Source organism: Rattus norvegicus, chromosome 14 (assembly GCF_021556685.1).
Source record: "Rattus norvegicus strain SHRSP/BbbUtx chromosome 14, alternate assembly SHRSP_T2T, whole genome shotgun sequence".
NCBI lineage: Eukaryota > Metazoa > Chordata > Mammalia > Rodentia > Muridae > Rattus > Rattus norvegicus.
The window spans coordinates 8,929,644-8,955,613 of NC_141547.1; the positions used below are offsets into that span (position 1 = coordinate 8,929,644).

Below are 25,970 nucleotides of genomic sequence, written 5' to 3' on the forward strand. Positions count from 1 at the left end.
CCCTATCACATTCATGGTTTGAAATCCTAACCCCGAATATCTCCTGTGGCTGCGTTTGCAGATTAGGCCTCTGAGGGAATTACTAATTTAAGAGTCGAGGGGGGCAGCTGTCCCTGGAAGTAGAAGAGGCAAGTGTGAGCTAGTGAGGGGGCGTGTGCTTGCAATCCCAGCTTTGACAGGTAGGGGGCTGTGAGGTCCAGGTCAGCCCGAGCTACAAAACCAGCTCCCCAAACCAGACCACTACAAAATGTGCAGAGACAGAAGCCTGCTAACAGCAGAACGGTAGCTAAGGGGTCATGCCTCACTTCCGGCATCCAGAAGACTGAGAAAATTAATTTTCTTGCTTAAGGAATCCTAGAAAGCTACTGAGCCTTACATGTCGAGGCCACACTTCGAATGGAGTCCGCCCGAAGCTACTGCGCTCTCCACTCCAGTTCTCCCTCAGCTCACGGTCTGGCCCTTCCTGTGTCTGCTACTGCAGTAAGCTAAAGAGAAGACCCCAGAACTTCCATGGCGCCACAACCAGGCCTGAGCTAAGGACCAGATTCAAAATAACCCTCTTGTATGTAGACTACAGAGTAAACACAGGCTTTCTTTTCGCAGGAAGATCTAAGGGAGAAGGAGGAGATGCCATCACAGAAAGCCAGAGATGTAGTAAGGGAAGGGAGAGGCTGCTGGCCAAGGCATGTGAAAGGACTCGTGTCTCAGACCCAGAGGCAGCCCGGCCTTCTGACTGGCACCTTCACCTTAGCCCAGTGAGGCTGATTTGAGGCTTGTAATTTCCAGAACGATAAGTTCATGCACTTGGTCTGTGTTAAGCCACTAGATGTATAACAATCTGTTATGTATAAAATGAACGATTCCAACTCTTGTAGCCCGCCTTCCAAATTCCCTGAGAACATACCGGGTCCTTACCTCAGACACAATGCTAAGAGCTGTGTTCCAGCCATAGCCCACAGCAGCGTGGTTTGGGGTCGCCGCCTTAAACCCTCGCTTCTCAGGGGTCTGGGTATTCAAATAGGTTGAGAATTTCTCTGTTTCCCCTGTTAGGAAGGAAAACTCACACACGCACACACACACCCTACCCCTGTCTCCACCACTGGGGTGTCCCCAGCACACCACACTGGAAACACTTGAGTACTTGCCTCTCCCTGTGATGAGTGAACTAACATTTGAATGTAACCTTTGAGTACTAACTATTCCACTGCGGCCGCCGGGCATGGTTAATGCCCTTCGAGGACGAACTCCAGTTCACAGTGTGAGGTGTCGCAGTAAGAATGTTTTCATCCCACGTGCACAAGGATCCAAACTGCAAACCGTGCAATGAAAACCAAAGACAAATATGAGAAAGTTTCTAGGGAACGCGCTGGTCGCAATGTCACTTTGCCTTGTAACAAAAACTGGAAGGCCATGCTCTCTAAGGTTCTTGTTTGAAACTACCCTGTGAGTAGAATCCTGGATTTGTCCGTGTGGTCTTTAAAAGATTTATTATATATAAGTACACTGTAGCTGTCTTCAGACACACCAGAAGAGGGCATCAGATCTCATTACAGATGGTTGTGAGCCACCATGTGGTTGCTGGGATTTGAACTCATGACCTCTGGAAGAGCAGTCAGTGCTCTAACCACTGAGCCATCTCTCCAGCCCCCGTGTGGTCTTTAAAACTAGACTTCCAGGCCAGCCCGTGTGGCGTCCATCTTTAATCCCGGCACTCAAGTACCAGAGGCAGGCCTCTGTGTACCTACCTGTCACTTTAAAGGCTTGTGGAGTCCAGGGAAGATTGGGTGTAGTAGTATGAACAGTTTTATGGCCTGAGAAACATTTTCTCAAGTTGCACTCCAGAAAGATCTACATCCCTCTGTCCACAGTGCACAAAGCCTCAGTCCTGTCTCCAGCTGACATTAAGGCAGCGTTGTTCCTTCCTTAACAGTAGCCAGGCAGGAGTAAACTGTTTCTTCAACAACCTGGGACTTCCGGTGCCGCTGAATATTTTCCAATGCACTTATAGGAAATGTACGTTCCTTCCTTATGGCTTGTCTGGGTGACTTTCCCGTTGGGTAAGAGGCATTGTGGGTACATGCTGCCTTGTTAGATCGTAAGTACCAGGAGCTGACATCAGACAGACTCCTGTTCTCAATGATAAGATCGTTGCTTTATTGGTAGAGGGAGGGTTTTAGGTTTTAGGTTTTGTACTTTATACAGAACTCACTTCTTTGGAAAAGGGAACATGTTTAACATCTATAGCCGACCTAGTCAGCCATCAAACACTTGAAACATCACTCACTATGTGGGAGACGCAGGCTACTTGCTTCGGACAGAGACGAATCAGTCATTTTCCAACTTCTGGAAGCTTTCAGTGTTGTGTGTAGCACCGTGCCCCCCAATATTGCAATCCCATGAACCTGGTGAGCACTTGAAATGTGGCTCTTCTGACCAAAGTTGTTAGCATAAAACACACACTTAACTATGAAAACTTTGTATTAAAACCCACAAAACACAGGGGCTGGCTTTGAATGTCGGATCTCCCTGCCTCGGACGGAAGACTGGGTGGGATTGTGTGGTTTTAACCACCATGCCTGGCTCCTCAGTCCATTCTTTTGTCAGATTGCAGCCCGTAAGCCCTCAAGAGCAAGCTAAGGCAGAGACGCTGCCCTTTGAATGATGGTACCAGCGTCCTCTCTCTCTGTAGAACTCACAAAACTCCTGTCGAAAGCCGAGGCTTGTAGAAATAAAGCGAGCCTTTGCCACTTTTGAGAAGCATAAGAAGAGCGAACCTTTGAGTCCACACTGCTCCGAACTCAGCAGACCATTGAGACGTCTCCACCTCAGCTTAGTTTACCATAGAACTTGAATACTTTAAATAATGCTGACCTCGTGGTGGCGGCGGTGGCGGCGATGGCGGCGTGAGAACTACATGGGAAAATGGCCTAAGCAAGACTCACGGCAAAGCCACGGGCACCTCAGAGCTATATCCACAGTCCTCTTTCTAATCTTATTTTTATTTTGAAGGAAGGGCTCACTAAGGTGGCCAGGCCGGCCTCTGACTCACTCTTCACCAGCCCTGAAATTCAATCCTCCTGTCTCAGTCTCCTCAGTAGATGGGTTGACAGACCCGTGCCACCAGGCCAAGATTCAGTGCACAGTAAGCAGGCTCAGGCACTAACTGTGTCCGGGATGAGCTCAGGAAACCATTGGGATTGATTAAGTACCACGGAAGCCTCCAGCCCACACCTCTCTTCCTTGAGCCAGACCCGGACGGACCACCTGCTGAAACACCTACTTGACATTTTGACTTCAACACCAGAAAAGAGCCTCCCAACCCGGCGTGTTCAAAGCTGAATCTCCCCACCCCCAGCCTTGTTGCCCCACCCCCAACCCGTGCTCCCCTAGCAACAGCATTCCCCTCTTCCTTTCCTCCGGCCAAAGCCAGGCAGCTGTCGGTGACTCCTCCCAGAAATGCCGTGTCCCAAGTTCAGAGCCACGGAGCTCCGCCTCCAAACTCCATAGACAGCCACCCCACTGCCTCCACGACGACCCAAGTCACCCTCTTCCCTCCCGTGGATCACCGCAACAGCTTCCTATATTAGTAACTGTCCCCACCGCCCTCTTCCTCCCCACATTACAGGATTCCTTTAAAGCTTCAGGCGGCACAAGTCTGCCCACGCTCAGAACCTCTCAGAGACTCCCAGCCTCCCTCAGGGTGTAGCTGAGGTCCTTGGGTGGTCAGACCCTGGTTACTGCGATACTCCTCCTCTGCCTCCCTCCCTCACTCACTCACTCACTCCCTCCCTTCTTCCCTCCCTCCCTCCTTCTGGAAACACTCCCTTGGAAGTCGCCATGACTGCCCTCACTCCTCCCCCTTTAATCTTTGCCAATCCTAATTACGCTCTCCCTGCCTTATCTATCGATAGGAAGTTGATTTGTCTTTCCTACCCGCCCTCACCAGCTAGTAGTAGTAAGCACCACAGGGCGCCGGTGTTTTCTGTGGAGATCAGCGTTTTCCCTTCAGTGCGGTAAATTCTAGCTGCTCCTGTAGGCAAAGCCTTTAAAGAACACCATGCGCCTGAGGTCATTGGTCATAGCCATTGTCGGTTCTCTTTCCTCCCCGAGTTCTGGCCTAAGTGTGTTCTTTTTAAAAGAGTAAACTGAGGGGTTGGGGATTTAGCTCAGTGGTAGAGCGCTTGCCTAACAAGCGCAAGGCCCTGGGTTCGGTCCCCAGCTCCGAAAAAAAGAAAAAAGAAAAAAAAAAAAAAAGAGTAAACTGAGTTCTGAACTGAGGAATATCCAATGGCTGAGATGCACCTAAAGAAATGTTCAACATCCCCCTAGTCATCAGGGAAATGCAAATCAAAACAACCTTGAGATTCAACCTGGAACCAGTCAGAATGGCTAAGATAAAAAAACTCAAATGACAAAAGATGGTGGCGAGGATGTGGAGAAAGAGGAACACTCCTCCGTTGTTGGTGGGATTGCAAACTGGTACAACCACTCTGGAAATCAGTCTGGAGGTTCCTCAGAAAATTGGACATAGTACTACCTGAGGACCCAGCTATACCTCTCCTGGGCATAAACCCAAAAGATGCCCCAACATATAACAAAGACACATGTTCCACTATGTTCATAGCAGCCTTATTAATAATAGCCAGAAGCTGGAAAGAATCCAGATGTCAATGTTTGGAAGAATGGATACAAACAGTGTGGTACATTTATACAATGGAGTACTACTCAGCTATCAAAACAATGACTTCATGAAATTCACAGGCAAATGGATTGAACTAGAAAATGTCATCCTGAGTGAGGTAACCCAGTCACAAAAGAACACACATGGTGTGCACTCACTGAGTGGATATTAGCCCAAAAGCTCAAAATATCCAAGATACAATCCACAGATCACATGAAGCTCAAGAAGAAGAAAGACCAAAGTGTGGATGCTTTTGTACTCCTTAGAAGGGGGAACAAAATACTCACAGGAGGAAATACAAGGACAAAGTGTGGAGCAGGGACTGAAGGAAAGGCCATCAGAGACTGCCCCACATGGGGATCCATTCCATATACAGTCATTACTGGGGATGCCAAGAGGTGCATGCCGCCAGGAACCCGATAAAGCTGTCTCCTTAGAGACTCTGCCAGAGCGTGACAAATACAGAGGTGGATGCTTGCAGCCAACCATTGAACTGAGCACAAAAGACTTTGTAACTGAGGAGGTTTGCAACCCCATAAGAAGAACAACAATATCAACCAACCAGAACCCCCCCCCCCCCCCAGAGCTCCCAGGGACTAAACCACCAACCGAAGAGTACACATGCGGGGACCCATGGCTCCAGCCACATATGTAGCAGAGGATGGCATTGTCGGGCATCAGTAGGGATAGAGACCCTTGGTCCTGTGAAGGCTCCATGTCCCAGTGTAGGGGAATGCCAGGCAGGGAGGCAGGAGGGAGTGGGGGGTTGGGAGTGGGAGCACCCTCCTGGAGGCAGGGAGTGGGGGAATGGGATGGGGGTTTCCGGAGGGGAAACTGGGAAAGGGGATACATTTGAAATGTAAATAAAGAAAATATCCAATAAAAGAAAAGAAAAAAATAGAGTAAACTTAGTAACTACTTACCCCCTTTGGTTCTAGTATAACAAACATAAATGACCCAACTTCCTTCATGCAACAGAGAGACAAGCACAGTGTCTAGAGATGGACAGCGGCAGAGGTCAGCTGTGGCAGGAAGGATCCTTACCACAGATTGCTTTCAGGTTACCTTTCATCTTCAAAGACAGAAGAAAGGAGACACTAACGGATTGGAATCCTGAGTGGGGAAAGGTGCCGTGCAGACGGGTGATGTGAGTTCAGTCCCCAGAACCAGTTTCACAAAGTTGTCTCCTACACATGCGTTGTGGCACACACGTGAGCACTCAGACATGCATATGCACGTGTGTTTATACCTTACCAGCAGTAGTTTAGAAAACGTATGTATTGCCGGTAGACATGTGTCTGTGTGTGGGTGTGTGCACATGAGTACAGGCGCCTTCAGAGCCCAGAGGTATTGGATCCCCTGGAACTGAAATTCCACTTTTTTTTTTCTTTTTTTTGGTCTTTTTTTTTCGGAGCTGGGGACCGAACCCAGGGCCTTCTGCTTCCTAGGCAAGCGCTCTACCACTGAGCTAAATCCCCAGCCCTCGGAACTGAAATTCCAAACAGCTGTGGGCCATCACACAGCTGATACCCAGCTGGGTAGAGCTGAGATCTGTCCCCAGGTTTTCATTGTTCCCATCCCGGCGTTCGTGTTCCTATCTTCAGTTGGGCTTTGGCCGGCCTTCATGTGTGTGGAGATAAACGCTCCTGCAGGTTCAAACGCTAACAGAAGCTGCCCTCCTCCCGCAAACAAGTAACCAGTCCAGGAAGAAAAATGTGCAAGTGCAGAAACCTCGGGTGGGATGAACCAATTCTTGAGGCAGAAGGGAACAGACAATGGGGCAGTGTGGAGCAGCTGAGACTTTCATGCTCGCAGAAGTTGTCACCTTGGAAAAGCACTAGGCGGTTCCCTACACAATGAGCAGTGACTGAGACATAGCACGGCCATCGAGCTCTTTAAATGTGAGACTAAAATTCTCTCGCTGCTGCTTTGTCTGCACATGAACTTGGGTTCCAGAAGAACAACCCTCGTTCACCAGGGCTCACCACTCTACCCTATAACTACAGCCCTTCGAAGCCATGACACCCGGTTCAGGTGGGATCCTGACATCTTCAATCCCTGCACAGGTAGGGCAGGCAACCTGGCTCCCCATGCACCCTGCAGAAGTTGGCCATCCTCTCCAGCCATGACTGAACTGCTGCCAGCCTCAGCTCTTATGCTCTCTCGAAAGGGGGACCCTGCCTGTTCAAAAACTATAGACAAGCAGGTCCCAGCCACCCAGCAACTTGTCCAGCGGTCCTCAGCCACATCCTCTCCAGTGTTTTGACCCTCGGATTGAGAAGAGATTCCTCCTCGAGTCTCTTCTTGACCCCCGTGTACTTTCGTCCATTCTCCTTATCCATTCTTGGCATAGTTAATAATTCTTTATGTTAGACTTTCCCTGGTCAAAGTATGCTTGGACTCTGGCCTAGTACCAAGTCTGACAGAAGGAGGAGAACTGGCACCTCTGATAACCTCTGGGTAGATACCTTGAAATGGGCTGTTCATTCTCCTTAAAACCTACCACCACCAGCAGCCCCCATCACACACACTGTCCCTAGGTCCCCACCTAGCGTCAGATCTCAGCATGCTTCAGAAGGGCAGGTACACACTAGATCCTAGGAAGAACGTGAACACCACGCTTTCCAAATCCATATAGTCGGAAACCCAGTGACCGTGAATGGGAGGACACCCGGGTGTTAAGGCAAGCAGAGTGGAGCCCCTCAGTAGACCAGGTCAAGATCATTCACCCAAGAGCATTCTCTAGAGAGTTCTCCTGCTTTCCTAAGAATGAGGGACCTCAAAGGCCTAGGGGAGTTGGGCTGGATGGATCCTCTACACACAATACCCTTGACTGCCCTGGAACTCACTCTGTAGACCAGGCTTATAGACAAGAGATCTGCTTGTCTCTGCTTCCTGAGTGCTGGGATTAAAGCTGTGCTCTCCCGCCGCCCAGCAAACAGCCTTATTTCAATAAGAATGGCTACACGTCATAGCTACAGAACCAACGTGGTGTATCACAGGATGGTATGCACACACCATGATCAGTTGACATGGGTCATAAAGACCTTCGACAAGGGCTAATTAGTCATGGTGTCTCTAGGAACAGAACAACTTGCCTTCCATATTATAACTGCTATATTGGGAGAAATTCTAAGTCTGTAGCCAAGACTTTGGCTTGAGTTGTTACAGTGGAAAAAATCACAATTCCTCACCCAGGTTCAGAGGTAGAAGAATTAGAGACAGAGGTCCTTGTCCAATGAGTGTCTGTTGGCCCACCCTAGTCAGAGCCTGGTAGATGGGGCAATGTAGTTCAGTCTGGCTAAGTGCACTCATTACAGAGACACCACACAAAGGAAGGGGCAAGGCAGAACAAGGCTTTGGTCAGTGGTAGGAGTCTCAGCCTTACACTGTATACGTGTCGTCCACATGCTTGTGTACCCTGTGTGTGCAGTGCCCAGTAGAGGCCAGAATACAGCAGCAGACCCACTGGGACTGGGGTGATGAATGGTTGTGGGTGCTGGGAATCGAACCTGGGACCTCTGGAAGAGCAGCCAGTTCAGCTCCACTCTTAACTTTATTGACTTTCTTGGAGGCCAAGGCCATGACACAACCCTCAAGCTTGGTCTACATGCTATGAAGCTCTAGCTGGAGCTTGCTGGGTGGCACTCCACTTGGCACTGAGGGATGTACAAAATAAGCGAGACTTCAGCTACGACTTGGTGAAAAATGTCCTCCCTGCTGTTCTCTCTCCCTCTGAGGAGCTGTGGAAGGCAGAAGTCAGTGTTTGGGTCCGGCTTGCCCTTGGTGCTACTGAGCCCACACCTTTGGAACTTTCTGAAAGCTGGTGTATCTGGGCCCCCTTTTCCTCCTTGGAAGGTGACCGCAAATCCCGGCCTGCCTGGTGCTTTCTATGCTAAACTAGAAAAATTCTGGGCAAAATGGGACCCTCTTCCCCCCCAGAATCCATAAATCCAGCCACCTTTTTACTCTTTGGAATGATAAGGATCAGAACACTGATTTGATCAATTTTAATCTCTAAGTCTATTTTGCTTGCATGACTGTGTGTGTGTGTGTGTGTGTGTGTGTGTGTGTGTGTGTGTGTGTGTGTGTCTGTATGTGTGTGTCTGTATGTGTGTGTCTGTATGTGTGTGTATGTCTGTGTGTGCAGTGTTTTTAGAATCTTAGTTCAAGCTGGCCTTGAACTTGCTTTGTAGCAGAAGCTGGCCTCAAACTCCAGGTCCTTTTGCTCCTATCTCTGAAATTCTGGACTTCCAGGCATGTGCCACCACACCCTGATGAATCTTAGTGTTGTAACCCCAGCAAAAATCTGCAGTTTTTAAGGGGAACAGATAGTGAGTATGTAGATAAGATTAATTCAAGGAATGAGGAACTTCTTCGAGGTCGAACAGCTGTGTACGTGGCTTTCGTTCTTTAAAAATATTTCCATCTTCTCTCCCCGACCTCCTCTCCTCTCCCTCCCATTCTCTTCATTTTCTTAAGTAGAAAACCGAGAATCAAGTGTCCAGAGAGCAGACAAAAGACAAAGCAAGAGAAGAGTGACTTTTCTTCAACTCTGGAGTCTGCTTACTCTCTAAAACCACACTGCAGGATGGTCCAAGGTACTTACTTATCATATCACACACAGTGACAAAGATTCAAAGTCCCACCGTTTACAGATCTGGCAGGAGAGACAAGTGATGATAAGGCGGGTGCACAGAGAGTGACAGGTGCTGATCCAGTCACAGGTGGACGGGTCTGTAGGTGTGGGAACTGAAAGTCGGTCAAGGTGTCCTCTCACGGGGATTGATAAGGGCAGAGTCACCGAGGACTCTGTTCTAAAGCAGTGCCAAGTGAAAGCGAATCGTCATGGGCAATATATACCAGCTGCAGAACTGGCCAGCCCCAGAGTGTGGGATGCTCGAAGTACAAGACCCCTGGGGAAGAGCTCCTCCCTCGAGGCAGCTGTTTGTAGGCTTCCAGTGTGAAGGCTGCCCCTTTTCTGAGTTCTAGCTCAAAAAAGCCTAACTTTTCCTTCCCACATCTGCATTTCTTTTTTGGGTGCCAACCAAATCCTAAGCATCCACCTCTCTAGCTACTCGTAGACCTTCGATGATTGCCTCACAGACAAGGCTTACCTCTCTTCCTCTCCCTTCTTCAATTTCCCCATTTCCCCATTCTGTGCCCACCGCCACCCACACAGTGATCACCAGGATACAACCGCTGGTCTGCCCTGCAGCTATGAGGTGATCCTCCTCAAGCTTCCTTCAGAGCCCACTTAAAAATTCTTTTATCAGCTGGGTTCATGACCCACGCCTTTCATCCAAGTACTGGGGAGGCAGAGGCAGGCCGATCTCTATGAGTTTGAGGCCAGCCTGGTCTACATACTGAGTTCCAGGACAGCCAGGGCTGCACAGAAAGATCCTGTCTCAGTAAACAAACAATTTTTTTAATCAGTGAGATTGAGAGACTACAGAAGGAAGCCCTGGTTCCTCTGTGACGTACGGACACCTACATTTGCTCTTTGGTTTTCTTGGCATTGAAACTCCAAGAAGCCATGGTGTACAGGCAATAAATTACCACATTGGGGGTAACGGATTAGTAGAAGAATCCTGAGTCCCTGAGAGAGTGCTTTACATACAGTCACCTGCCAGCCTAGGCTATTATTTAAAATCAGTGTATTCTTTATTGCTGGGTACCTATCTATCTACCTTACAGATGCCTTGCCTTATCCTGACTAGGCAGCTAACTTGTGGGACTGACAGATATAGTAGGTTTTGATTGGAGACTGGACACAGGACTAACATAACAACCTGGATCCGGGCGACACCGACATTACTTCCTGACTGCTCTGCACTGTACACCCAGTCTCAGGTGCAGCGAGACAAACATGGGACAACTGACATTGAAAGGTCCCTCGACACCGCCCGCCTCCTCCATGCAGGGCCACTTGAGGGAGGCAGCAGATCATTCACAACACAGAGGCGAGGGTGGCGAGCACAGGCAGCTTTCACTGTGGTCTCTAAAGGGAGGGCATTTGAGTTAAATGTGGTGGCTGGTAACTCCAGCACTTAGCACACTGAGGCAGAAGCTAGAGATGGCTCCTGGGGAAACAACACTCAGTAACTTTTTTTTTTCTTTTTTTTTTTTTTTTCTTTTTTTTTTCGGAGCTGGGGACCGAACCCAGGGCCTTGCGCTTGCTAGGCAAGCGCTCTACCACTGAGCTAAATCCCCAACCCCCACTCAGTAACTTTTGATCCACACACATACACATGAGCACTCTTGTGTGCACATGCACACGCGTGCACACACAAACAGCGTGAGCTGCCACCTCTAGCTCCTCCCGAGCCTCGGAGACACCGACTGTCACTGTTATTCTGCACCAATGCCGACTCAGAACTCACCTTTTCTTCACTTTCTAGGGGAAATAAATCTGGAATTGCTGGTAATTTGGGGTCCGTAGAGAGGAGCTCATTACACAATAACACAATAAGTAGGCCGTCCTTTGACGCCAGCAGGAGGACCCTCCCTACATGTTTAGAGAGTCTCACTCACCTGACCACACTCCACTGAGTGGAGCTTGTGGCTGAAAGCCGTGGTCTCAGCACCACTTTCTTCTGTGCCGTGCTCTGGGTGCCCGAGCCCCCACAGCACATACCTGAGCCTGTTCAGGTCTTTCCTCCTTCCTTGTTCAGTCCTTCCTAGGGCTGGCTGTGCAGCGGGAGAAGTTAACCCTGGCCTCGGGACTTCTGAGCGACATAGGTTTGATGGGGTAGGGTTGGGAGAGCGTTGGTGTGCACCTACTGTGCACTGAGCACCGAGACACTGTGCACCGAGAGTCTGCTGCAGAATGGGGTGGCAACAGCACAGGCCTCGGCTACAGATGGTAAGTGAGGGAGACGGCTGTCCCCGCAGTCTGTTGTGGAGCTTCATGCTTTGTGAGACGTCCAACCTTGACCCTGTCCTTCAGGTCATTGTAAGTTTATAGGGACCCAGGGAGGTGGTTTAACAGTGCAGCACATGGGGCTGGGGGAGGAAGGAAGGGGTATGTGAGTTCAGAAAGGTGGAACAGGTGTTATTATTTATTATTATTATTATTATTATTATTATTATTTTAAAGATTTAGATGTCCATCTGTGGTCCTGCCCCAGAGGTGTTCTGGAAAGCAAGCTCTCTGTGGACGAGTAGCACTGGTGACCGCTTCGTAACATGCCAACTGCATGATACCTGTAGTTTCCGTGATGATTTAAAGCCATCTGCATGACGGGATTGAGTGTGGAGTTGGCTCGATTGGCTCGTTTGACCCTCCTGAGCCAGGATCAGAACGACCTAAGCTCTGCTAAACCCAGATGCTGGAGGCCAGGCAGTCTGCTCTCACAGCCTTACTTGCCTTTGTCTGACTTATCCGGCCCTTTCCCTCCCAGGAGCAACTGACTTCAAGCACCGTCTTGCCCAGCGCGTGGCTGGGAACTGAGACCTGCTTTTTTGTTCATTTGGTTTTGTGGTTGTTTTGTTTTCTGTTTCTTTCTTTTTTTTTTTTTTAAGATTTATTTATTTTATGCATAAGAGTACACTGTGGCTGTTTTCAGACACACCAGAAGAGGGCATCAGATCCCATTACAGATGGTTGTGAGCCACCGTGTGGTTGCTGGGAATTGAACTCAGGACCTCAGGAAGAGTAGTCAGTGCTCTAACCACTGAGCCATCTCTCCAGCCCCCAGCCCTTGTTTTCTGTTTCTTGAGACAAGGCCTTGCTATGAAGCCCGGGCTGACCTAAATTCTGCACAGTTCCCTGCCCTTGCCTCCCATGTTTTTGGATTGTAAGCGTGCGATGCCATGTCTGGATTGGCTTGTGACTTCTCTTAAGGTTGACTTGCACCATGCCTCACCCACAGGGGCGGCCTACAGAAACCGTCCAACCACAGTCTGCCCCATCTGGATTGTCCTGCAGAGAGTGTAACTCAACCACCCTGGAGGACGCAGTCAAGGGGATGAGAGGGAAGAGGCAAGGTTTACCCACCGTCCTGTCTAGAATTTGTCAGACACAGAAAGTGGCTAAGTCTGGTCCACATTTACAGGAAGGTAAAATAGGTCCCTCCCTTTGGAGGGAAGAGTGCGAAGTATTTGTGAACGTATCATAAAGCTGTCATAAACCTCCATTAGGAAATGTCACACAAAGGGCACTACGATGCCTAAACATCTCATATGGTATATGTGCGTGCGTCTGTCTGTACTCATGGACTGAATGCTTATATCCCTCCACACTTCCTGCACTGAAAGCCCAAGACCCAGTATGGCCGGGGGACACAGCGCAGTTCACGTCTTACAAGAACGACTTCACGTGGTAGTTTCGTGTAAAAAGATTTTCATGCCGATACAACGGTAAGGTAAAAAGAAAAGTTTACGTTTTTCGAATTAAGCATGTGACTTCAAGGAAGTTCTCTTGAACTTAAGAGAGTTCTAACTAGATGGCTCTGAGCCACTTCCTCCCAGAAGTACTTTCTGTTCTCTCTCCGAGCCTGTGTCAGAAGGTTGGAGCTTCAGACATTCATCTGCATCCTGGCCTTGAGGAGTTAGTGGCAACTTCTCCTTTGTAGCGCCTGAAGGATTCACCCTATCCTCTTAGAAGCCTGTTCCAACTTGTCCCTCCTCCTTCCAGCCGCCATTTCTAAAAAAGATTCATTTATTTATTCTATATGAGTACACTGTCACTGTCTTCAGACACACCAGAAGAGGCATCAGATCCCATTACAGATGGTTGTGAGCCACCATGTGGTTGCTGGGAATTGAACTCAGGATCTCTGGAAGAGCAGTCAGTGCTCTTAACCACTGAGCCACCTCTCCAGCCCCTGGCTCTGCCATTTTTAAAGTTTGTGTATGAGTGGTCAGGACCTCCTCTCAGATAGCCTGGATAGGTGTGCACAGTCCCCACCTCTACCTACATTGTTCTTGGTCTTTCTTAATGAGCTGTTTGATATTTGATTAAGTACCATTTATCGGGTTCTATAAATTGACTCTATTTCAGTAGCTACTAGATATGAGGCAGGCAGCCCGCTGTCCTGGTCCTTACTGTGGTACATTTGGGTCTGGTTCCAGGTCCAAGATGAGCACATATCCCAGCTATATTATGTTGGTATCAGGAACCACTTTCCATCTCCAGCAGTGACGCCACCTGCAGGCACATCTGTTGCCATGGCAATGGCCATACATTCCCAGCATACATTTGGTTCAGCTCCCACCTTCACCTGGGAGCAATTATGTCACAGTTTAAATAAAAGGCAGGCCCTTCCTCCCCCTCGTTCTCTTTTTCTTCTTTCTCCCCCCCCCCAACTCCGTCCCTTCTGTCTCCATCATCCTCAATAAACCTCTTCTACTTGGGACTGTATTGGCCTGATGTGGTCTGTCCTTCTGTCAGGGACTCAAGCCGTGATTCTATCCCGACACACACCATCCTGAGGATCTTTCACGGTCCTCACGGTTTGGTTGGCCTCCAAGGTGAACATGTATTTCCTTCACCATTTTTATTTAAGGTTTGCTTTTATATTGTGTGTGCAAGTGTTTTTGCTTACATGTGTGTCTGTGCACCACATGTCTGATGCCCAGGGAGGCCAGAAGATGGCGTTGGATCCCCCGGGACTGGAGTTATGGATGGTTGTAAGCCACCTTGCGGGGGCTGGGAATCGAACCTGGATCCCCTGGAACGCAATCCTCTCCAGCTCCCTTCCTTCACTTTGGACGCTTTTCTCACTGCTGAGTTACCCAAGAGGCTGCGTTTTTGACCACTGAGAAGTGTCCAGTCGACACAGTGAAATGTCAAGAGCCTGTCACAGCAAACTGTGATTCGAGTATCAGGGAGACCAAAGATGGTGGTTTGGGGGTGAGGGAAGACAGGGGAGGAAAGTGTCGTTTGTTCAGGACGAATCTTCCTGGAAGCAAAGGAAAGATCTAACAGAGAGTAGTGTAGATTCCTGGTCTGCTCCACTTTGCCAGGAATTCTTGAGTCCGTTGGGAGCTTGTGGCTGGTTGAATTTAAGTCTTGTTTTACCTTAAAACGGCATTGTAAGGAACTGGCCCCAGCTAAGTTTCACTTTTGTTTGCAAATCAAGCAAGGCAAAGAAAGGTTTGTGTGTGGTAGGGCAACAGGCTCCGGGGAGCCACCTTCAGAGAGGCTGCTTCCTTCCTCCTTTCAAGAGAATTAATTGCCCTTTCTGTTCCTTCTTTCCTATCCTTTTTTTTTTCTTTCTCCCCTTCCTCCTCCTCCTTTTTCTCCCCCCCACCCCCAGCTGGGGACCGAACCCAGGGCCTTGCGCTTCCTAGGCAAGCGCTCTACCACTGAGCTAAATCCCCAGCCTCCTCCTCCTTTTTCTTCTATCCGCTTTGTTTTATTCCGACTTCAGAGCAGTGGCGCTTAAAAACCGTTTGCTGCTGAGGACCGACTTCAACGGCAGAGCACACACTTTCTAACCCCCGGCCCCCCGCCCTGAAGAATCCCACATAAACAAACCAAAAACCCCAACCGCAAACATTATTCTGAGAAGTCGATGGCTTTCCTGACTCTGTACAGCACAGATAAATAGTCGACTGGTGGCAGACAGATGTGATTACAGACCTTGTCTGGCCCGCTAGCCATGTGGACCTTGGGCAATAATTAGCCCCTATAAGTATCCTTGTTTCCACAATAAAATGGAGATAACAGAACATATTATGGGGTTTTAAGGATCAGATGAGATTATTCCTGTAAAACATTAACATTCTGACCAGAGAGCATTAATACACGCCAGACCCAACCACCACAGGAAAGCACGCCTGAATCGCACACGCGTTCTTGCTTTCCATGTTCTACAATTATAGAGCCCTCCCTGGCTCGAGTCGATTAATGGTCGGTTATTAATGGTTCTACTCTGTCTCCCTTTGTCATAGCCTAACATACCTTAAATCGCTTATATGATAAAGCCTAACTAACATACTTGTTCCTCCTCTCTCACCGAAAGCACCGAGTAAAGCACAACAACCACCACGTTAGACTTGATTAGAAACTATTCCAGCATTAGAACCCTAAGAGAGGAACACACGGCCTGCTGAACCCATTGGAAGGAGTCTCGGGGTTGTGTCTCTTCCAACAGCAGACAACGTCAACAAGGGGCAGTGGCTGGCATGAAGGACCAGGCGTTCCTTCCTGTTGGAGCAGTACAAAGAGCAACTTACAGAGAAGAGCTTCTATGGCCTTGTTAACACGAGAGCTGAGTTTGCATGACCCTGTCAACAGAGGCATGTACCGTTGAGGAATCCAGACGAAAGTCAGAGGCAACTGGGAGCCTGAGAGGGGCAGGAGGCACTTGGTGTCCCCGTCCCTTTGTTTCTGAGAGTGTGGAGACCAGGAAGAGAGCGTTTGACATCTGACCAGCACCTTGGGTACATTCTGGCCTGGATGCTCAGCACAGACAGAAACCGCATCTGAGTATCAATACAAATAGTCCCTCCCTGGATGCTGTCCTGGTCCTGGTCTCCTAGCAGTGCATCAAGGATGTTTCCAGGAAGGCAGAAGCTGTTGCTTCAGCTGGGACTGCGCCACCAGGGAGTACTTAAGTTTTGATTTCCCAGCAATTATGAGAGAAACTGAAAGCACATTCTTCTGCTATGCGCTCTGACCCTAGCAGCCTTGCTCTCAGTGTGGGGGCAGTGGTTTTTTCAAAACAGCGCTGGCAAATTTGAAATGTTGTTGAGGCAGGACAGAAAGTTGAGGGAAAAGAAGGGGCCGTGGGAAGCAAGGGAGCCCCTCTCCACAGATCTGGCTCTCGTTGACTGCAAGTCAGAAACCCCAAAACAACAAGCAAGTCTGCCTGGAGACAGGAAGGCATTATTCCCTTCAGGTCAAGAGAGTGAGGGAGAGGCCAAGAGTTTGCCGTCTTTCTTCTCTATCTGTGGCCCCTTTTCCTGCCTGTCGGTCAGTCAGAGATCTGTATGGCTCTTAGCCCCTCAGCCTTGTAATGAAGTGGCCTCGTCCCCTCGCTGTAACTTAGGTTACGGTGGCTACGGAGTCTTCTTAGCCCTTCCCTGTCAACTTCTCCTGTTGTGGTGTCATTATAGGGGGAACAGAACAAAGTCATTTTTCAAGATCTGCACCACATCAAATAGCATGTCTTTTCCTTCTCAAAAATAACAATACTCGTCCTTCCCCTTCGTAAGAATTAGCACGAATGGAGCTGGGCTTGGTGACACACGCCGTCCTTTCAAGAGGTGGAGGCAGGAGGATCACCTCGGGTTGCAGCCATGTTGACAGGCCAAGCTTTCCCTCTCCGCCCAGGTGTTAATTCTAACTTCTGTGTTTAGGCAGAAACTTCAAAGAGTGTGTTTCACCAGCTGTACAAATACTAAAACCAGTTTCAGCCAGCCTGGGTAGGGATCAGACTTTCTACCTCCTTTCTACTGACTCCACCCGTGAAATAACCAAACCCACCCAAAGAACAGGGCTCACGGCTGCAGCCAGCCGAGAGGCAGAGCCGGGCCCTGGAGCCTTGTTTTAAGGACAGTTCTCCGGGACTGCTACCAAGGACAGTTCTCTGGGACTGCTACCCTCACCCGGCCTGTCTCCCTTTGCAGTGCCTGGCCTGTTTGTAGTTGTGAAGCTGTGACAATCAGGCTCTCCCGCTCCAGGGTCAGCACCGTGAGGCACAGTTTCTCCTTCTTCCATTTGTGCCGCTTTCCCAGTCCTGAGCTCAGTAATGTGTGCCTTGATTAGATGACAGCCTTCCGGCTGTGACGGGGACACACACACACACACACACACACACACACACACACACACACACACAGAGGATCATCACGTTTTCCAGATTATTTATGGTCCATTTCAATGCTTCCTCTTTCTAGCTTTCAGACTCCCTAAGCTTTGCAAAATGACTCCTCATTGCAAAATGAAAATGAAGATAATGTCCCCTGAGGCGTGGCAGGGAGAGAGAGAGAGAGAGAGAGAGGATTTTCCTTACTCTCCACCTTAGTTTTCTAGATAGTCTTTCTTTGAACCTAGAGCTCACTGATTGAGCTGGTTGATCAGTAAGCCCAAGGGCTTCTTCCTAGTTCCTTCTCCCCAGAGCTGGGATTGCAGGCACACGCTGCCCTGCCCGGCTTTTTACATGGATGCTGGATATCCAAACTCAGGGTTTTATACCCGCATGCTAGCACTTTATCCACGGACGAGTTGCCCCAGCGCTCAGCTCGGCTCCGGAGAGTGTGGAACCCCAGCCACTGTCACATGTATCAACATTTCTCCAGTGCATGAGGACTTGGCCGAATTCCTGTCTACTCTCCTCCAGCTGTTGAACTCAAGCAGCTAGCTAACACCAGAGACCAAAATGTTTTAGCTGTGTCCGAACTTTCCTGTCTTTAGGGGGTTTACAAAGCCACCCCACGATTTGCTTTCTCTCTATTTAGGATTGTATCGAATCCCTAACGGCCTGCCCTAATCCCCTCTCAGAACTCAGGCTGTCAGGCTTGGCAAAAAAACAAAGCACGGGGCCTGGAGAGATGGCTCAGCGGCTAAGAGCACTGACTGCTCTTCCAGAGGTCCTGAGTTCAATTCCCAGCAACCACATGGTGGTTCACAACCATCTGTAATGGGATCCGATGCCCTCTTCTGATGCATCTGAAAACAGTGACAGTGTACTCACATACATGAAATAAATCTTTAAAAAACAAAAAACAATAAAAAAAACAAAAAAAAACACGGAAACAAACAATCGAAGAACAACAGCAAACAAAAAAAGCCAACCCCACCGACTGAACCCTTTCACCAGTCTCTTTTCCTTGATTTCCAAGTGTGCTTAGCGGGTCTAGGTGGCTTGACTTCCCTGGGATGTGTTAAGGTCACTCAGCCCAGTGCAACACAACACAGCCCGGTGAGAGTACAGTTTCAGTTTGCAAGATAGAAAAGTTCTAGAGATGCATGGTGGTGCGTGAATCAATCAGCCGACCAATCAGTCAATCAACCAGTCAACCAATCAGCCAACCAATCAATCAGTCAATCAACCAGTCAACCAATCAATCAGTCAATCAACCAGTCAACCAATCAGCCAACCAACCAGTCAACCAATCAGCCAACCAATCAATCAGCCAACCAACCAACCAGTCAACCAATCAGCCAACCAATCAATCAGTCAATCAACCAGTCAACCAACGAGCCAACCAATCAGTCAATCAATCAGTCAACCAATCAGCCAGCCAATCAATCAGTCAATCTATCAGTCAGCCAATCAGTCAATCAATAGATAAAAAGGAGACACGCTCCTGGGTATGGTGGAGGAGGATTATTGTAGATCTGAGGGAGAAAATGACCAGAGGTGCGAACATGGCCGGACTATATGGGGAGAGAGGGGAGGGAGAGCAAGAGAGAAGCTGCTTACCAAGAGTGGAGGCCTGGGCCAAGAGACTGGCCGGACAGTAAATCAGCCGATTATAAAGAAAGCAGAAAGGGGCTGGGGGACTGGCCCGGCAGCCACTGGAGTTCAGGGTAGGGAGGGGGGTTTGCCAGCCAGGAGGCCACTGTCACAGTGGGGACTAAGGGACACTCAGCCCCTCAGTTACTCATCTTTCAAGGATTTAAAAGGCCATTTATCAGGATGGCTCATCCTTCTTTTCAGTGTATGGTAGCGACTGCAGTAAAATCTGCCCTGTGAACATCTTCCCGTTGATAATTCAGCAGTGTCAGGTTCTTGATCTGCCATCTGGTAGGTTGCAAACCTGGTGCCTAACAACATATCAAAGAGAACACTGGCTGCTAGGTTCTCCCAGCATTCCTCAGTCCTTAGCAGGTACAGGGTCCTCTGGGTAGGAATACTCCACCCCCTAACCCCCTCCCGACCCCACCCCCGTATCCTGGCTGCCCTTCCCCCAGATACCCTTCCATTTATAGTCCATTTATAGCCATTTTGGTAGCCTGTCCTTTCATCTTCCTTTTACCTGCTCTCTTGGTCTGACCCTCTCTTCTCCCCTCCCCCTCTCCTCACAGGGCCCAGCTCAGTCTGGCCACGTTCACTCTGGACTCTCCCTGAGGCCTCTGACTGATTATGCTCTCCCTTTTGTCTACAATAAACCTTCTCCTCCACCATCCCTAGGAGCAGATGTGCCTTTTCCTTTTTATTTCTTCTCTCTTTCTTTTTTTTTTATTCGTCTGGTGAATGAAATCCTGGACCAGTCATCTCTTTTTTTTTTTTTTATTTCTTTTTCTATTCCTTTTTTTCATTTGGCAGGAAGTAGACATGGGTGTGTGTGGATTCACACCCGAATCGACTTGGAATGGGAACTGCCTGTGAAGAAAGCCTTGCGTAAGCAGGCTCTGGGTGGTAGGGGCTGAGGGAAGGTTGAGATATGAGAAGTAGAGAGGCCAGGCCCACAGCCCAGGGTTCAGTTCTCAGATGGTTTCTTCCTTCATGAAAGTCCCTAGTTCCCCCCCCCCCCCCCCCCCCCCGAGCTGGGGACCAAACCCAGGGCCTTGTGCTTCCTAGGCAAGCGCTCTACCACTGAGCTAAATCCCCAACCCCGAAAGTCCCTAGTTTTGTAATACCTTCTAGCTACACACTTCTGCCTGAGTCCTCCTGGAGACATATACCAATAGGTGTGTCAGCCTTTCCTTAATTGAGGACACAAGGTTCAGAGGCATTAAATGCCTTACAGAAAGTCACGTGGTCAGTAGGGAGGGCTGCTGCTCAACCTGAGTCCTAAGTCCTGGGAGTCTCCCTCCCACCTCTTCTGTGACTCACTCCCCGAGCCATGCACCTCCCTGGACTCTGTAACCTTCCCCGTTATCAGCTGGATGTTCCCAGCTGGGCATCCTGGTGATGTCACGGACATAAACTGTCAAAACCTCCTTGTTTTCTGCTAAACCCAGTTAATTCACTTATAAATGTCTTCAGTCCATCTACAGGCAGTGTTCTGCCGGTCAGCTGGGAACACAACCTGGACTCTCTCTTCTTTCTTGCCTGGCTTCTGAGGAGGCACCAAGTCTGCTGTGTCTCTTCAAAAGGGCTGTCTGCTTGACTGTCCGACTTCACCGCCGTCACCAATCTTATTACGCCTGTCAGCGGTTGAACACAGGTCGGGCAGCAAGGAAGGGTCTGTTGCCCCCATAGTGTCTAGGATATTAGCTTCCTTCCCAAGGAAATGCCAGACATGTCTATTGACAAACATCCAACCTCCAGGACACAAAGTTGAAAGCACTCCATCCATATAGATGTGTGTAGTGAGTTCCTTACCTTAACTTGCCTAGGCACTGGATAAACCGGTCCTGCGCTTGCAGGGGGTGGGGGGTGGGAGGTAGGGGGGAGTGGGGGGATGGGGTGGGCATGTGAACGCCCCAAAGGCAGGGGTGCCGGCAGCTCTGGGCCCCTCCTCTCTCCAGCCTTTAGACAATGCTGATCCCACAGACTGGGATCTCTGGTTCAATTACTATTCTTCTTTTCCATGTATCTGATGAACTCGTGTGACGTTTAGTTCATGACATTTTACAGCATTTCATGAACTTTTACTCAGTTGTGAATGCTACATTCTATACCCAAAAGGCCGAGACACTCTATCAATAGCTATAAAAACATTTTCTCATGCTTGGCAAGTGACAATATAACTATTTCTCCCCCTCCTCCTCCTCCCCTCCTCCCGTCCTCCTCCTCTCCCTCTTCCTCCTCCTCCTTCTTCACCATCACCATCATGATGGTCAGTAAGATCTCTTTTCTGGATCCTGGCCACATTCCTTGCCACTTGTCTTGTCAGTAGCCATTCTGACTGGGATGAGACAGAATCTCAAAGTAGTTTTAATTTGAATTTTTCTGTTGACCAAAAAAAAAAAATGCTGAACACCTTTAAAAATATTTTATGATCACCTGTACTTTATTTTTTTTTTTTTGAGATTGTTTATTGAGTTCATTGGCCATTTTACTGGCTGGTAAATAAGATTTTGGTGTTTAACTTTTTGTAAATCTTTTAAACAACACAGGTATCGATACACCATCTTAAGTATATCTGGCAAAGATTTTTCTCCTGTTCCGCAGGCTATCTGCTCATGAGGGTATATCTTGGGCCCTTCCTTTCTCCCCGGATTACAGTGCCACATTTCCACAGCCCGTAGGCCACCGAGTCTGTGCGCTGCCCTGATTTGACAGCCCTTGCGTTCAGCTGTGTGGCAGACAAAGGAAAGCCTCCCTTAGCACTGCTCATGGCCACTGGAGCCAGGGCTGTGTTTGCTTCCCTTGGTGAATCGTTTGCTCAGTCTGCTCCGCTCCGAGAGAAACAACAAAACAAAACAAAACCCTTTTCGTTGTAATAGAAATCCTAGGACCTCAGTCTTGGGAGATTGGCCTTTTAAAATATAACGTAAGCTACGTTTGCCACCTAGTGTGGTTCTGTCTTGCCCCGTCAATACGCTTGTTTGGTTTTCCTTCTGAGTTATCTTGAATTTTCTCATATATATCGAAGAGTACATATTCTTTCTTCATATTTCTTCTTTTTCTAATCTTTATGCTTATCACTTCAAAAGCTCCTTATATTTAATTCACAGAATATTCCAAATACCACTAGGTTATAACGGTGGCATGATGATCTGATTCTATCTAAAACTGGGTGCATCTTCCTGTTTCTCCGTGTAAGATAATATTTGTTATTGCTTTGAGTAAGTGGGCTTTGTCTTTTTTTTTTTTTTTTTTTTTTTTTTTTGGAGCTGGGGATCGAACCCAGCGCTCTACCACTGAGCTAAATCCCCAACCCCTGGGCTTTGTCTTTTAAGTCCTCCTTCCTGTGCCTCCTTATAGCTCCTATGGAGAGCAGCCATGGTTATAACTGGCCTGTAACTCCAGGGGATCCCACGCCTCTAGCCTCTGCAGGCACCTTCACTTGTGTGCACATCCACACACAGACACATATACTTACACATAATTAAACATAATAAAAAACATTCTAAAACGAGTGGCCGTTGGCCACTGAGGGCTATGGGGATGGCTCTGTGACTAAGCTCTTGTTGCCTAGTTTATCCGAGTTCAATCCCTACAGCCTGCATGGGGAAAGGAGAGAACCAACGCCTAGAGTTGTTCTCTGTTAGACACATGTGTGCTACAGCATATATATTCATGCATACATACATGTGTACATACACACATCACATATATACAATTTTTGTTTGTTTGAGACAAGATCCGTTATGTAGTTCTGACTGTCCTGGAATTTCACACGTAGACCAGGCCGGCCTTGAACTCACAGAGATCCACATGCCTCTGCCTCCTTAGTGCTGGGATGTGTGCACACCACATCCATTCTGGAAAAAAAAAATTCTTTTTAAAGCTTTTGAAGAATAGCTTCTGAGGGCTGGAGAGGTGGTTCAGCCGTTAAAGGCTGGGCTCGCAACCAAAAATATGAGAATGGCTTCTGACTTCAGCAATGTTTATTTAATCTTAGTGTGTGTGTGTGTGTGTGTGTGTGTGTGTGTGTGTGTGTGTGTTATTTACATACGAGTGTGCAAGTCCACACACCTGTGCATGCACTCAGGAACCAGAGTAGAACCTTGGAGACAGGCAGATGGCCGGAAAACTCCAATGGTCCCCTTATCTCCTCCCTTCCCAGAGCACTGCCGTGGGCGTGCTTACATGGCCTTGCCTGCTCTTGAGTGCTGAGGGCTGAAATTGGGCCCTTAACTTGTGAAGAATTACCCAATGAGCCATCTCTCCAGTCCCTCGAAGGGCTGAGGAATCAAAGGTGGGACCTTGCAAGTTCTCAGTAAGCGCTCTCCCACTGAACCTCATTCTGGATCTGACTGACCGCTTCTCTTCTTGAGCTCCACAGGGAACAGTAATAGGGCTCTGAGGACAAACCACCCTTGTGGGTCTCAGATAAACCTTGCTTATTCGTTCCTTCATAGTCTTTCAGTAGACTAAAGACATTTACACCATGGCGACATTTTATTTGTGGTTTTGGTAATTAAATCACACGTGAGCTGGGGATGTAACTCAGCGACAGATTGACCGCAGATGATATTCAAGGCCTGTGCCTTGATTCCCAGCATTACAAGAAAGCAAAAGACAAAAACAAGAAAAAAAAAACTTAAACTGAATTAGTTTCTAATTTGTGTTGTGATTAATAGCTATCCAGAGCCGGGTGCGTGGTACACAGACGGAGTCCTTGCCTTTGGGAGGCAGAGGCAGGAAGGCCACCAAAATCTGGGTCTATTTTACTCCGTCTTAGATTTTTGTCTTAAAGTCGTATTGGTTTCAAAGACGACGTTGGGAGTCAGAGAGAGAGAGAAAGAGAGAGGGAGACAGAGAGAGAGCTCAGCAGAGAGACACATGTACAAACCACTGCTGAGCGCAGTTCCCAGAACCTTATCAAGGAGGAAGAGTGAGCGAGCTGGCTCCACATGCTTGCCCTGTGACCTCCACGTGCATGGCAGATGGGTATCTACCCCCACACACACCCCACCGCTCTGTGGGCTGCTTCTGCACTCCGTCTCCTTTGATGAGCAGAAGTTTGTTCCTTTCATGAAGTCCCATTTGTTGATTTTTTCCCCCCATTTGTTTTTTTTTTTTTTTTAAACAAACAGGACTCTAGTTCGGGCCGTCCTGGAACTTGCCGTGTAGACCAGGCTGGCCACAGATCACAGAAATATGCCTTGCTTCTACCTCCACAACGATGGCATCGAAGGTTTGTGCCACCATGGCCGCCTTCCATTTGCCAACTCCTGGCATTATTCCCTAAGCGGCTGGGTTCCTACTCAGGAAGCCCCCTTTCTAGCTATAGCCTGTGTTCCCCCTGATGCCCTTCTAAGTAGCTTCTGGTCTCACATGGAGGCCTTCGATCCGTTTGGAGTTGACTAAGTTCAGGTGGTTTTCGTTAGCTGTGATTAATGGCTGTGCTTGTCCTCTCCGAGGCTGACCCTCCTCGGAGCAGCAGGTCCCAGTGAGCTCACATCCAACCATAACTAAACCCTGGAAGTGAGATCACTGCGAACTTGTCAACTACCTCCCATCGTTTTGGAATGACTGCTCCCTGGTGTTCCTCTTCTGGAGTCAATTTTAATCTTATTTCGTTATGAAATCCTGTATTCCCTCTCGGCTTCCACAGCCATTGGCATCCAAGTGCCTCTGCTGAGTATCTCGCGCCTGTCTGCCATCGCTTTGATTCCTCCTCTCCTTCATTTCCTTCTTTACGGATCAAGAAGATGACAAGCTGTTAGAGTGGCCTCCAGCATCGCTCCCTCTCCTCTTAGCCCCGTGCTATCATTTTCCTCTTTCATTCATTCCAAGTTTCACTGATGAACTCCTGCTTCCTGTTCCTCTGAGGTTTGGAGGGAAGACTCTGTCTCTCTGCCGGTGGTTTTGTTTTGAACTAGGAAGGCTTTGGATGTCCTCAGGACAGTGAGGTTCCTTTTCTTTCCGTGTCACCTTTAGGAGTTTACCGTTTGTCCCCTCAGTTTTTAGCTATTAAGAATTTTTAGGTCCTGAGTCCATAATTTTTCAGGCTGTGACCTAAGCATTTGTGGTTAAAGCTACTGGGGGAGCCAAGATATGAAATATGAACATTTTAACGCAAACACTTCTGTATTTACTTACTTATCTGGAGACAGGGTCTTAGCATATGGCCTAGGCTAGTGTCGAAACAGACTGTATATCTAAAGCTGGTCTCACTTCACAGCAGCCAGCAGCCATCTTCCCTCCTGGTATCCCAGTACCGCAATCAATGTCCAGCAGATTTCCATTTTTGTGAGGAAAAAAAAACTCTCTCTCTCTCTCTCTCTCTCTCTCTCTCTCTCTCTCTCTCTGTGGGAACATAAGAAGTCTTTATACATGCTATAGTAAATCCTCTAGTTATATTATTCTGTTCAAGTGAATGATTTTTTTTTTACTAGCAAAAATGTTTGTTAGTCTGTGGCCCTTTTGACTTTTAACTCTGGCTAATCGTTGGAAAGATACTTTGAAACTTTCCAGAATAATAATTGTGTGCTTATAAATGTCTTCTTGTCTTTATATGTTATTTGTTTCGTTTGTTCTAAGGGCTGTGATTGCAGGATTTATGTATTTAGCCAATAGTGTGTGTGTGTGTGTGTGTGTGTGTGTGTGTGTGTGTGTGTGTGTGTGTTTGTGTGCATGCGCTTGCAGAGGCCAAAAGACAAATCCCTTCGAATTGGAGCTTCAAGTGGTTGTGAGTGGCCCAAAGTGGGTGCTGGGAACCAACCTCAGGTCCTCTGCAAGAGCAGCTAGTGCCCCTAACCATCTCACCAGCTAACACCACCTCCCCACACCCCACCCCCCACCTCCCACTCACACCCACACCCACACCC

General features: G+C 48.4%; 2 long non-coding RNA genes across 3 annotated transcripts in view; both read right to left on the reverse strand.

The window, feature by feature from the left end:
* LOC148001212 (uncharacterized) overlaps nucleotides 1-25,970 on the reverse strand; it is a 50,941-nt gene that overhangs the window by 13,515 nt on the left and 11,456 nt on the right. The gene's annotated exons all lie outside the window — the stretch shown is intronic.
* Nucleotides 13,083-16,240, reverse strand: LOC120096567 (uncharacterized). The gene is made up of 3 exons (XR_015637274.1): nucleotides 15,866-16,240; nucleotides 13,731-13,905; nucleotides 13,083-13,328 (listed from the first exon to the last, which is right to left on the reverse strand). It is a non-coding gene; the product is annotated as an uncharacterized LOC120096567 (long non-coding RNA).